The sequence below is a fragment of the Salminus brasiliensis genome, chromosome 19 (assembly GCF_030463535.1).
Source record: "Salminus brasiliensis chromosome 19, fSalBra1.hap2, whole genome shotgun sequence".
NCBI classification, from domain to species: domain Eukaryota; kingdom Metazoa; phylum Chordata; class Actinopteri; order Characiformes; family Bryconidae; genus Salminus; species Salminus brasiliensis.
Window position 1 is genome coordinate 14,108,873 of NC_132896.1, and position 13,240 is coordinate 14,122,112.

At 43.3% G+C, this 13,240-nt stretch overlaps 1 protein-coding gene across 6 annotated transcripts in view; it reads left to right on the forward strand.

The window, feature by feature from the left end:
- Positions 1-13,240, forward strand: part of tenm2a (teneurin transmembrane protein 2a) — a 667,726-nt gene that overhangs the window by 390,017 nt on the left and 264,469 nt on the right. The gene's annotated exons all lie outside the window — the stretch shown is intronic.

Sequence of the window (13,240 nt, forward strand, 5' to 3'; positions counted from 1 at the left end):
CACAGTAATGTTTCATTAAATTGTAATGCAATATCAACATTATTTAATTTAACACTGCATTTTGGGGGACTTTAAGCTACCCTTTAATCTAAACTATATATATAACTGTGTTTACATATAAAAAAAAGTATTTGTGGAAGCCCCTTAGACTGAATGCATTCAACTACTTTAAGTTACATTGCTGACACACTGCTTGTCTAGTCCCTGTAGAGAAGTAGGAGCCTATTGGCACTAAACCTAATGGCAGACTTGGGCTAGAGGGGTATAAAGCCCCTCAGCATTGAGCTGTGGAGTAGTGGAACTGTGTTCTCTGCAATGATGTTGCTTCAAGCAGTACTTTTGGGATGAGCTGGGGATGAGGTGGGGTGGGGATCATCCAACATCCTGACCTATTAATGACCATTGATGTTCTTGGCACTGAATGCAATCAAATCTTCACAGCAACTCCAAAATGTAGTTGAAAGCCTTCCCTGGACAGTACAGACCGTTACTCCAACAAAAGCGGGATAAACTTATTTAAATACTTGATTTTGAAAGAATGAGCAGGTGTCCCGATACTTTTATCCATATATTTTGATTGGCTGAAACGTTGTCTTATTCTGCCCTGTTTTCTGGTGTGCTAAACTGGTGCAAATGTGTGATACCGACTCCCTGCACCAATTCTGTAATCTGTTACTGAAGAAGTTACTGTAGCTGTGCTTGTTGCTAATCCCTGTGTTTATGCATGCTGCAGGAGACACATGTAAGCTGATCGTTGGCCAGACTCTAAAGTTACAGCAGACACCTTTCAGTGAACCTAACGCTGCTCTGGATATGTCACTTGTTCCTATCAGCCATCCTCCAACCAGATGCCACTGATTAGCTGTCACCTGTTACTCTGTCTTAGCCCTCATTTGGAGGGCTGTCTCAGTCCCAGACCAAACAGCCTGCTCTGTGCCTTTAGTTAGATCTGTCACTCAGTGCAAGGATGAAAGGCCGGCTCTAGCCTGAAGTGTGTTTAAATAGCATGATGATTTTATATGCCTTAATACGTCTGAACGTTTTGACCCAGCTTGGCTATATTTGTTATGTCCCAGAATTCCTTTGAGGAGCTTAACACACAGAGAGAGAGAGAGAGAGAGAGGGAGAGAGAGAGAGAGAGAGAGAGAGAGAGAGAGAGCATAAACTCTGCCCCTTGTCTGCTTGATATCAGTATGTTCAAGCCTGGCAATCAAAAGCCTGGTTGCTCCTCCTCTAGTCCGAACTTCTGTACGTCTGTATGCAGAATCCAGAACACCTGCAGTGCCAGAAAGGACCATAGAGGGCACTGTGCCCCACTACATCACACCTTTTCCAGCAATGTGCCTTACATCCCTTTTCTGATGTGTTTGACAGTGCTAATGAGGGAAGGCAAGCGCTTCACCTTGCAGCAGGAGAAATGAAAGGAATCTGGAGCTTTGGAGATGAAAAAATGAGAGCAGGCTCTGTGGCTTGATGAAATGCAGTGTCGTAAAGAGATGGCCGCCATTGATCCATAACAACAGTCTGGATAGGTTATCTCTTAAAGGTGGCGTCCCATTCGCCAGGCCTCCTCTGCCTCAGCCCGCATCGATCCTTCAGTCTGAAATGGATTTCGGCTCTCGATGCCATCGATCGGTGTTGAACCCTGTTTTCACCACAAAGTCAGAACCTTCGTAGGAGGGCAGAGCATATGGAGAAGGATGGCAAGAGACTGGATCTTTTTTTTTTTTTTTTGTTCTCTCCCTCTGGTCTAAGGAACAGATGACCCAGGCATCAGCCACCTGAATGCAGCGTGGTCCGCTACGGCACAGGGGGGAAATGGGACTGAGCCTTGGCAGGAATGGTCAGCACATGTTCCGGGTGGCTGAAGTGGCCTTGGATGGATGAGCGAGCATGGGGATAGCTCTCTCTCTTCTCAGCAGGCAGACAGGCAAGCAGGCGCAGGGCTGGAGGCTGTCATCTTGATGCATCCTCTGGCTCAGTCACTTGAGGAGGTCATAGCTCAGCCACTGCAGATGCATCCGTAGGAAGTGTTGCCACGGGAGACTAACAGTGTGCAGAGACCATATGTAACAGCACTCAAAGGGCACAGAGAAATCACGCTCCCTCTCTCCCTCTCTCTCTCTCTCTCTCTCTCTCTCTCTCTTTCCCTCTCTTCATCTCACTCTCTCACATAGTTATCACAGCCCACATTGCCAATTGCTCTAAGAAGAAGGAGAATATTGCATGCCTAAACTTTTAAGTGCCCGGAAATATAGTATTTAATGTTTGTTCGGACTTTTGGCCCTGAATTATTTATTATGTTCATTTGGCTCTTTATAGTTATGCTGTTTTTTTTTTTTTTGCCCTGCTGCCTACTGTAGCATATTCATAGCTCTATTTTTCTTCTCTGCGGTCTATTATATGACTCAGATGCAGACTCGCTTAAGAAGCCTTGCTGTTCTGAAGAACTCTATTATGATATGACTTCCTGTTATTCTTCAACTGTATGAATATTGACCTGGCCTCTCATTTGGATGTGTCAGACGGCCCTGTGTTCACTCGGCTAAGGGTGCAAATGAAAATTGAACACCGCACTCTCGGCTAACGGCAGCACCAAACTTGTGAGGCTGGCTAGAAACAAAGGTCGCTGGGTTCCTGCGATCGAACGTAGCCACCACCCCAACAGTCTGAGGCACGTTTAGGCCTGCCTATGTACTGGCCTTCGCCGTGCTAGTGCCATCGATTGCCTCACACTGTGCTCACAGACTGCTTCACTGATCCACTCCTGTAGGCTAGTTTTGCACATTACAGTCAGAAGTGATGTTTATGAGCTGGTAATCATTTCTGAAATCAGAGAGCTGACCAGCTGGCTAGTGAATTGGTCCTTTGTTTTCACTTCAGGGATGTGGGTGTTTGATCTGATCCAATTTGTTCCTGCTTTTCAGCCATCCCACTTGTTGTGGCGTTTGTTACAGGAATGTCGTGGGCCGCATGGCCAGGATCTGCTTTGTACCGGCTGTAAAGCAATGAGATTTCTGTTTGATGTTCTATAGGCGTATCTGTCACCATCTTCTTAGGCACCTCTTGGCTTTATTAAGACTTTATTAAGACCCATGTGCTTGACTTCACTTAGTCCTTCTCTCACCCTCTTGCTCTTTTTCTCACGTTCGCCTCCACTCCCCTACAGTTGCTGTTTTGATGTGGAATTAGCTGTCAAGTCACACATTTCATTCATTATTTTATTTTGTTGATTCTGTGCTTTGTCTGTGTATCGCAATAAATCCAGGAAGGTGAAGATCAAAGAGAGAACAAAGAAGCTGGCGGGTATTAAAAATAAATGACTCTGAGATTAAATGCACTCTCCCTGGCTCTCTCTTTCTTTTTCTCTCTCACTCTTCCTCTCTCCCCTCGTCTCATCCTATTTCTTTTGTGCCCCTAGCTGAGTCAACACTCCAAAACACCCAGAAACCTTTTCTCGACTGGAGTAGGTGACAGCTGAGAGATCTCCAGTTGGCTCGTTGATGGCTTGGGAATTGGTTTCAAGTGTCCCGGAGCCTGCAGACACTTTTCCCGCTTTCTGTATGTCTATCCATCCCTTTGTTTCTATTTGTCAAATGAGACAAGTGAAATGGACATAGTTCATCTTTAGACAAAGCCCTGTGCCTTTATTTAATAGAGTTGACGGAGTGATGAGTTATCACAGGTACAGAGACTTCAGCAAATTAACCTCTATCAGGGCCACCACGAAAAGATCAGAGGATGTCTTGCCTATATATTACCAGGAATCTCATATGATCGCTATCATGAGACATGTGCCTATCACATCCTCTCCAGTGTATTAGCATGGCATTGAGTATTGAAGGCTTTTAAACTGTCTGAATCTGCAGATGGTAAAAATGAAAGGGGGGTAAACTGGTTGCTTTGTGTATTTTTTTTTTCTTAACACATTAAGAACCAGAAGACACTTAGAGAGCTTTTGGTGCAGCTCATCAGAGGCTGAAATGTGTGGCCCAGTGAACTGGGGCTACTGTTGAGTTTGGCTCCTAGACAGAAGCTGCCTGACTCAGTTACGGCTCATGTGCCTGGTGCTTGGCCCTAGTGCCTGCGTATGGAGAGAAGCCCAAAGTCCTGAGGCTTTGACTGGATGAGAGTGTGATTCGGGCTTGGATGCCCCTACCCTCCTGTCTTAAGAACTTCTCTCCCTTTCACTAACATCTGGCACTTTAAAAGGACTGTGGGGATTACCGACTTGTGTTGAAGGGAGGATTGGGGGCAAATTGGTTTGCAAACTGGGAATAAAGTATAGCTAATGTCTCTGATAGCACAACGGGTAGCTAAGGACACTAAGTGCATGGCTTACTGCATCAATGGGGGGCCAGTTTATAAGAGGATGAGCCAGAAGTGGGCCGGTACACAAAGGCCTGAAGGCCAGTAAGAGGTCAGCTGGTCCTTACCAGCAATCTTGACATGCTGATTAGATGCAGAGTTCAGACAGCCATGTCACCTCTCCTGACACTGTTCGTGCTAAGCCCTGCCTAATTACAGGCAGCCTTCTCTGTATGTCTTGTGCTGTTGTGAAAGCGCTTAGTTTGAGTAAAACCATTTGTTACAGGGTAGTGAGGCTGAGTGGCAGCGGGTACAGGCCCATTTGAAGGAACTTGCCCTTGGGCTCAATTACTATAAGGGGCTGCTGAGTGCAGGGTATTTAATACTTTGTCAAACCCAGTCTGTCTCCTAAAATGGCGGCCTCTTTAGCAGCGTTGCCTGGAGACTCTGGAGCCATTGCTCTGGATCTGATGGAGGTAGTAAATGGAAGGAAAGAGGAGTTTTATATGGTGCATCACATTTAATGAGTAAATGCTAACGCTTAGTATGCAACAGATTAAACAAATGTTTGTAGATGTTCACATTAGCTTCACAAGCCAACTTTTTTCAAGCGGCTAACAAGCTTTCATTCGAATCTTCTTGCCAACTTTCAAGCTGTCTGCACCTACAGTAACAGGTTTCAAACATTCTGATCACAAACAGTTGGCAACGAAAATAAACATCCCTCTTCGTTGCCAGCAATTTAACTCACACTTGTGGCTTGTGATCATTTCCTGTCTGTCTTCAGATCTGTGTCATGACTCTGTCCTGTGCGTTTGATATTCATGCAAATATCAGTTGATATGTCAGGTGGTATTTGAGAGGTGACAAGGTCCCCCGTAGGGTCAGATCTATTTTGGAGGCCCAATTAAAAGGTGTTGAGTGGCTGTGTAGTGCAGGTGGCTCATCTGGGCCGGTGCGTTTGACAGTGACAGGGCCCTGTTCTAGATGTGCTCTTAACTCTACGCCCCGGCTCTAATGGGGGCTCTAATGATGTGCCATGTGTCTTGGGACGGGAGTGTTGTGTGAAAGCCGGCTGGACACCCACCCTGGAGTGTTAGCCCTCACAATTAACACCCTGCCCTCCTGAGTCCACTAGTGACAACACACCACCCACAGCCCCGACATGTCCTGTACAGGAGGCGATGTCACGCCGGGAGGAGGAAGCCTCTGATTCATGCAATATGTTAGATGAGATGTTCACATATTGAGCCATTATCAGATTCATCCCAGACTGCGCAGGCCAAGAGTTAATATCCCATAAATATCGGTGCTCAGTCAATGCCTGTACACCTGTCAGTGACAGTGAATCAAGGAATGCGCATCTCCATGAAATGCAGCTGTGGCTGTCAGGGGTCGGTGATGGAGAACCCAACTGGGGTCTCCACCGCGATGTAATTGCAGAGCTTTGCATTAATGAGTTGCCAGGAGTGCACAATGCGGTGCATTTCTTCGATGAAAGGGAGATACTGACTTTGTGCTCATATTGTGTGTGTGTGTGTGTGTGGGAGTTGCTTGAGCTGTGGCTCTAGGGGAGGGATCAAACCTTAGCAGGGATCCAAAGAGATATGGAACCAGCTGTGTAATTTCATTAATGGAACCACAATCCCACAATCCCCATCACAGCATCTTGCCATGGTGGGAAACTTGGCTTTTGGTTGGCTGACCTTGATTCGTGTCCTTTCTCTGCATTCTTCTTTCTCATCTTGGTCCCAACTTTTCATTCTTTTTTCTTCCCCCATATCATGCCAGGTCAGATTTGCCGGTTCCCTTTTGCGCTGGTTTTGTCAACCAAGTTCCATCGCAGAAAATTTTCATTTTCAGTTGCTTCTTAAATTCAATTTGAAACTAAAATGGACATTTTAGGTACTTAAACCTTAGGTAGGAACATGCGCTTGGCTGGATGAGATGTACTGTACCTGAAAATTGTGCCAAGTCTCTTCACTTGCATGTTCAGCAAAGTTAGGCATTGTTCAATCCCTTGGGCTCCATGTAAATCACGGTCCTTCATTAGCGGGCTCTCTCCATCACTGCTCTGCCACTCTCCCACTGAAGTCAATCAGTCACTCTCAGCTTGACTGAAGAGGCAGCTGCTGCTGTCATCCGCATCTGTCTCTGACCTCAAGAACTTCCACGACGAGCCATAAAACAAGCAGAGAGTCATATCAATCTCATATTAATACCTACCTTGGGTATAACAGTTAGATACCCGCTATTAGAAGTGCCTTTGGAGTGCAGAGGCAGTCAGGGCGGCAGATAGTGTGGGCAACAGGGAGGAAGTGGACCGATAAGCCGAGAAAAGGATGGTGTGATAGCGGAGGCAGCAACGGCATGTCTGTGATCAAGGTTTTGTAAGCACCATAAAACCTCCCGCAGGTAAGTGTCGGATCCCCACTGGCGCCCCTAGGAGGAGAGAAAAGTGCTCTCTTAACAGAAGCGTCCACTTCTTCCCTTCTCAGCGTTTTCCTGCGACAAAGAATGTCAACCCCTCCCAGGAACAAAGCGATAGCTATCTGCGAGCCACTCTTACGTTTTTTTATTTCCTGTTTATGAGCCTGGTGCTTTGAAGTGTTTATCAGGTCATGCGCAGCAACTCTGGAGGATGTGGCCCAAGAGCATGTCCAAGGGTTTAATCTGCTCTACCTCTTCCCATGCCACTGCATTAATTCTCTCATTCTGTGACTCTCTTTGCCTTTCTGTTACCTCATCACACACATATGTGTGTCTCATAAACACTTTGTTAAATCATTCATACTCCTTTTTCATTTATCCACCTTATCAGATCTCTGATTAGTGATTTGCTTAGTCGTCGCTGTCTATTAATATTGTCAAGTTAATATTGTAAACATAATATTGGTTTATAAGGAGAACATTAGAATTTTAAAGGTGTGAAATGGCCTGACCCCTGTAGGGGTTGTCATGAGCTGGCATGGCCCTTTTGGAAGCCTGTACTACCAGTTTTTATTTTATTTTTTTTAACTTTTTAACTTTTTTTTTTAACTTAACCTGATCAGCAATCTGAACAGAAAGTTATGAAGGCAAAATAAACATCACTGTTGTAGTTAGCTTTCGCTTTGCACTATTCGCTTGGCACTGTCTTGCATCAGTGCTACTTGGTTAACTAAGGTCAAAACTTTAGAATCTATAGAATAGGCTCTTAAGGGCACAACATAGTTGAAAGGGGTGTGAAGGGTGTTCTGTAGGTACATCATCCAGATTTTTTTTTACTTATTTAATGAGATCATTTAATGTGGTTTTGTCTGTCGGTGTGATCCTCAATGAAAATCTATCCTCACCTCTATACTTCACAACTGGCAAACATGGCAGAACACTTACCCTGATATCACACTCACCCGTCATTACCTTACCTGATGGTCTTGTGGATCCACATACTAGTCAGCTCTCTCTCTCTCTATATATATATATATATATAGTAGGGCTGCACAATATTATATATGTGTCAATGTGTAATGGTCACATCACAGGATGTCAAATGATTATGTTGCTGCTTATACAAAATTGACACTTTTCTCATTTTCCATGACCTGTCTACTGAAGGCGGATTGTACCTGCCCAAATATCATTATTTTACTCTAATATAGGATACACAGAGAGCGGTATTCACTGTGCACTTCCTCTTCTTCTCAAATTTTCCTTAATAATTTGCATATGTTCTCCTTGCACTTGATTATTTAAAAGGTCATACCTATTAGAGCATGTTACATTCATAAACCTCTGTTTAGGATGAAATGAATGGTCCAGTTTAAAGGTAGAATATTTCTAATGAGATATAGATGTTTCCACAGCCCTCAACGTAGACCAGTCTTCCTCTGTGATGGATTCCAACAGACCAAATAGTCTTGGTGCCTGTGCTAAGCATGAAATGTGATCAGTAAACGGAGCATGAACATTATCAGGCATTATCAACAGCATGGTTGCAGGGGTCACAGAGAGCTTGAGAGTTCTGCGAGTTCTGCGATTAGACGTCAGCTCCTCCTCATGCTGGAGCAGAGGCCATTTCGTGCCACCCAAATGGCCAATCAGTCCACCTCTCACTGCCTCTCCAAACTTAAACGGCTCTTTTATGAGCCTGACGAAGCATAATGACCGGTGAGCAGTTTCCACCCCTGGGACCAACAATGGGCTTTACACAGGCTTCAGGGCTGAACAGGGCTGGCATATTACCTCAGTGTGAGCTCCAGCTCCACAGAAAGAAACTAATGCAGGCAAGCATGTCTAAAACACCAGCTCTTGCTGAGGTTGGGAAACCAAGAGTCAAATTAAGACTAAAAGGGTTATTTATTTGTTCCCATGCTGTTTGGTCATTAGAGTCAAATATTACTAATCAAGTTCCTGCTGAAAGGCTTTTTTATAAGTTTTTTTTTATTTTTTTTATAGCTAAACCACATTTCTCTGATAGAGAGAAAAAAAAACAAATATTTAGCTCTGAACTTTCTAAAACTAAAGTGAACTTCCTTAAAATAATAAAATACTGTCCGTTTACCTTTCCTCATCTGACAATAGTGCAACTGAACAACTGTGCAGATCGGTCTAGTGCTGCACAGCTGATGCAGAATACATATATGATTGTTACCAATAGACACCCCCCCCCATAGACACCCACAAGAGGGGGGCATTAACCACAGTGTCTAAATGCATTCAGTCTAATTGCTCTTTCTCCACCCCGAGAATGAATGACATAATTTGTGTAAAATGCTGCCATCACTTTTCCACCCCTCCTCCCTCTCTCTCTCTCTCTCTCTCGCTCTCCCTTTTTCCTCCTCTCCAACCTGTCTCCTCCACTCACAACGCAGTGACAAGTCTCCAGCAGAGGGAGGCTCCCCCCACCCAATGCTCTCTTGTGGGTCCTTATAGCTGTTTACTCAATTACAGCAATGGTTCACCCGCACTCTTTTCATTTACCATCATCGCCCACTCCTAGCACTTGTCTTTATGGCTCTTCTAGGCTCCCCAGAGCTGTGAGTATGCCTCTTTTGAACTGTTTCCGCCTTCTACAGGTCTTCAGGCGGTGGGATCATTGCCAGGAGTCTTGCGTTCACTGACAGGAGTGAAGTTAGCACATTCTCTGTCTTGCAAGTTATATCATCACAGAGTCAGTGATGAGAAACAGGCCATGTGACTGAAAAAAATCAGGTGTTTTTTGTATGACGTGTAGAGGTGGGTGATTGCGATACAGGTGCTACAACTAAAATGGACCTGCGTGAAAAAAAAATGGAATATGTAGACTAAACATTCTATTGGGACCAACATTATCATTGATCCAGTGATCACTTTCTTGGATCAAAAATGTTTGCACACAAAAAAAAAATATTATAATTAGTGCATTTTGAAATAATTAAAACAACTGCACTGTAAAGTCAGGTTATTAACAGAAAACAGTAGATATATATTTTTTATAATAATAATAGTAAAAACAGATAAAGATGGATGTACATGTTTTTCATTGGACAGCATATATGGACCCATCCTATCTAAGCAAATTACCCAATTTGCAAAAATGAATATTATTGCTCCCTTGATTTTGCACATGCAAAGCTTGTATGTCACACAAGTCTGTCCCAAATGCATGCTTTCAAACTTAACACCCTCAAGGACTCTTGTTTTTTGGCGCTGCATGTTATTGATGTCTGCAAAGTAATGACATGGAGGAGCACGGCAGGGCTTAGGGTGCCATTTGGGACAGGCCCTGTGTAGCTCTGTGAGTGAAGCGTCAGAGGCTGAAACTTACAGCCTCGCCCTCAGTTTTCGCCAGACTGTCAGTCAGTAGGGTGCCGTGCCATCCAACCTCATAAAAAGACAGAAAATGAGACTATCTCAGGGAATGTGAGAGAACAAGAAGGTTCAAGCTGTGGAAGTCGACACAGAACAGAGACATGAGACATGCTTCTTAACTTCAGTATCATGAAACAATATGAGCGCTGTGTTCTCGCTCCAGCAGGATTCACTAGTGCTTTTTCTTAGTTCATTGCTGAGGAGAAGCTAGCACACATGGGAATTGGTCGTTTTAGCATGCTTTGAGGATAGATCTCCTTGTGCCTGTGAATGTTTGGGATAGATCCCCTCATGTCTTGGAACATAACCCTCATTATGAAGGACGCCAGCTTGCCGATTTTGCACAGTGCGATCCCCTCTGGTTTCGCCGTGAATTTATAAACATGAGAAGGGAACAAGGCTCTTCCATTACTTTGCAATTTGCAGAACACTGTATATTCAGCTCTCAGGTTCAACTGTATATTCAGCTCTCAGTGAATACGCCATCACTTTTTTCCCCCTTTCTGAATATGAGGAAATGGGAGAAGATTGATTTGAAATTGCTGCATTCGAGGGGATACTGGGGATATCTTCCTTTTTAAAAAGGAGACCAGACTTTAATTCATTCATATTTTATGAAATCACTCTCTAAGGAAGGTTGCAGAGAGATTGTGTGTGGTGAAGTTGTGCCTGAAGTAAAACCCTGCATGAGATTGTTGTAACGATTATTTTTAATGTGCCATCTCAAGGCTACCTTTAGAGGATCTTGAGGGGAGCTTGCTCTGTTCTGACCCTCTTTTCCCCCAGCAGACAGCTGAAGTGTGGAGAGTAAAAAACACAGCGGGGCTCGTTTTTTTTCCTCAGAGTCATGCCAGATAAGGCCGCTTTCGTCTCTAAAGTATCCTCATAGTCTTCTTTTCTTGAAAAGAAGATTGCATTGTGAGAAAGAGAGCGGAAAGCATCTCCACTCGTCTTGCTCCTGGCCTTCTCTGCACCTTCTTTTTTGACAGAAATGTTTCACTTCAGTGACTAGCACTATTGAAGCCATTGTGTTTCTTCTACCTGGAGGGCTAAGTTCTTTTTTTAGGCAATGAAAGCGAACAGAATTGATTCTATTTATGCTTTTAATGCAAAATGCCTTCATATCATCTTCTTTGCTTTACTGTGCAAGAATCCAGCCATGGTTTTATATTGATTCACTGATGTTGCCATGAAGAGAGGCTTTATGTCATCTCACTCAAGGCCGAAATCAGCTACTAACGTTCTGTATCTGTGTGTTATTGGGTGTATTAACACAAACCAGAGAAGCAGACTGTGAGTAAGATTACGCCCCATAGCTTGGCCTTTCGGAAAAATCTCACTGCATCTCGCTCTTTGTTTTTAGGAGGTGAACAGAATGTGTTTCACATAGTAACAACAAGCAACGGATGGTGGTTAGAGGGGACACCTGCTGACTTTCACACGCAGGTTCATACACATTCACATGCATATGCGCACACACTCCCACATATGCACACATAGATTTGCATAAATTATCACACTGGTTCACACTGTTTTTTTTTTGTTTTTTTTTACAAGATAAAAGAAAGAGTCTGCCATACATTTTTCTGTACTTTTCTGTAGAAAGCACAAGAGCATGCAGTAAAGTCACAGTAAATGTGGAAGCAGACCTTTAAACATGTGTATTAAGCATTCTAAAGGTGTTTTCCTTGCTCTCTCAGCCTATGTGAAGCTCTCTCCTGTGTTCCTGCAGTACTTCTTGTCAGGTATGGGTAGTATAGGGTGGATATGTAAATAGTACTGTAGTCTAGAGTGTAGTCTGCCTACTCTAATTGTACTATGCAAATTGACCTACCCATGCTCCGCCCACAAACATGCTCTACCATAGTAGAATGCTGTCGTATTAGAAAAAGTCATATTCAACTTAATGACAGTTTGTCGTGCCATGCTAAAATATTAATGATTTCAAATGGGTTCTGTTTAGTATGAATAGGAGCTGCCACACTGTGAAGGTACTACATGTATTGTTTTGGTCACATAATCAAGCCACTGTTAGCAAGGTGGCATATTTGTGAATGAACCTGCCTAGGCTACAACAGCATAGCCCAGCTTAACTGGAAACTGAACAACACCAGAACAGTATGAGGTCTAGCTGCATTAATTTTGTGTTGTTTTTTTTTGCTTTAAATATAATATTTTACCATAAATTAGCATTATTATTTGTAAGCTCACTGGACAAAAAATCTGTCACTGAAACGAACCGAATATTGTACAATACATCCAAGAGCTTGGGTAACAGCTGCGATTTGAGTTGGCATGGACTCAAAAAGTTTCTGGATGTAGGAGACATCTATGTTCAGCCACTTTTGCATCAAAGAATTGTGCTTTTCCGACAGATTTCAAGGATGCCTTCCCTGTCGTTTTACTCATTGTTTCAGGCAGTTTTCAAGAGGATTCAAATCTGGGGATTTTGCCGACCACTCCAGATGTGTGAATGCTCCTGAATGTTGCTTCACACTATGGCCTTTGGCATGCCCAGATGCAATCACTCCTTTTTGCCAATTATTAGCACCTGCTTTGCGATCCATGAATTCCGCTGCACACCCCGCAGATATTTATAGCCCAGTCATCCTCGTGCAACGCCATCTGCAGGAGCCTGAAATAACTACCACCTTAAACATGCAAGGTGATATATTTTTTGTCCGGCAAGCTTATTATTGCAGAGTATATTTTCCCATTGATTTACCATTTATTTGCCTTTCATATTTTCCTGCATAATCTGCTTATAATATTACAAGAGACAGTGGCAGCACAGACCAATCACATTCTCATTATCTTTTGATTTTTTGTAGCTTTTATTAGCAAATAAAATTTTATTAAAAATAAAAGGGCTACAAATGGTTATGTGAGCATTGCCATAGAAGAACCAGACTTGGATTCAATAAAAAAAAATATTTGATGATAGAGTTGTGTGAGTGTGAAGGAAGTCTGAAGAAGAATCACTTGAGGTAAATTTCTTTACCAATGAAAAGGTTCTTCACATTCACACATCACTATTACAGATATGTAATAATATTTTATGAAACCCAAAGTGGTTCTTCTGCTGCATCGCTCAAAGAAC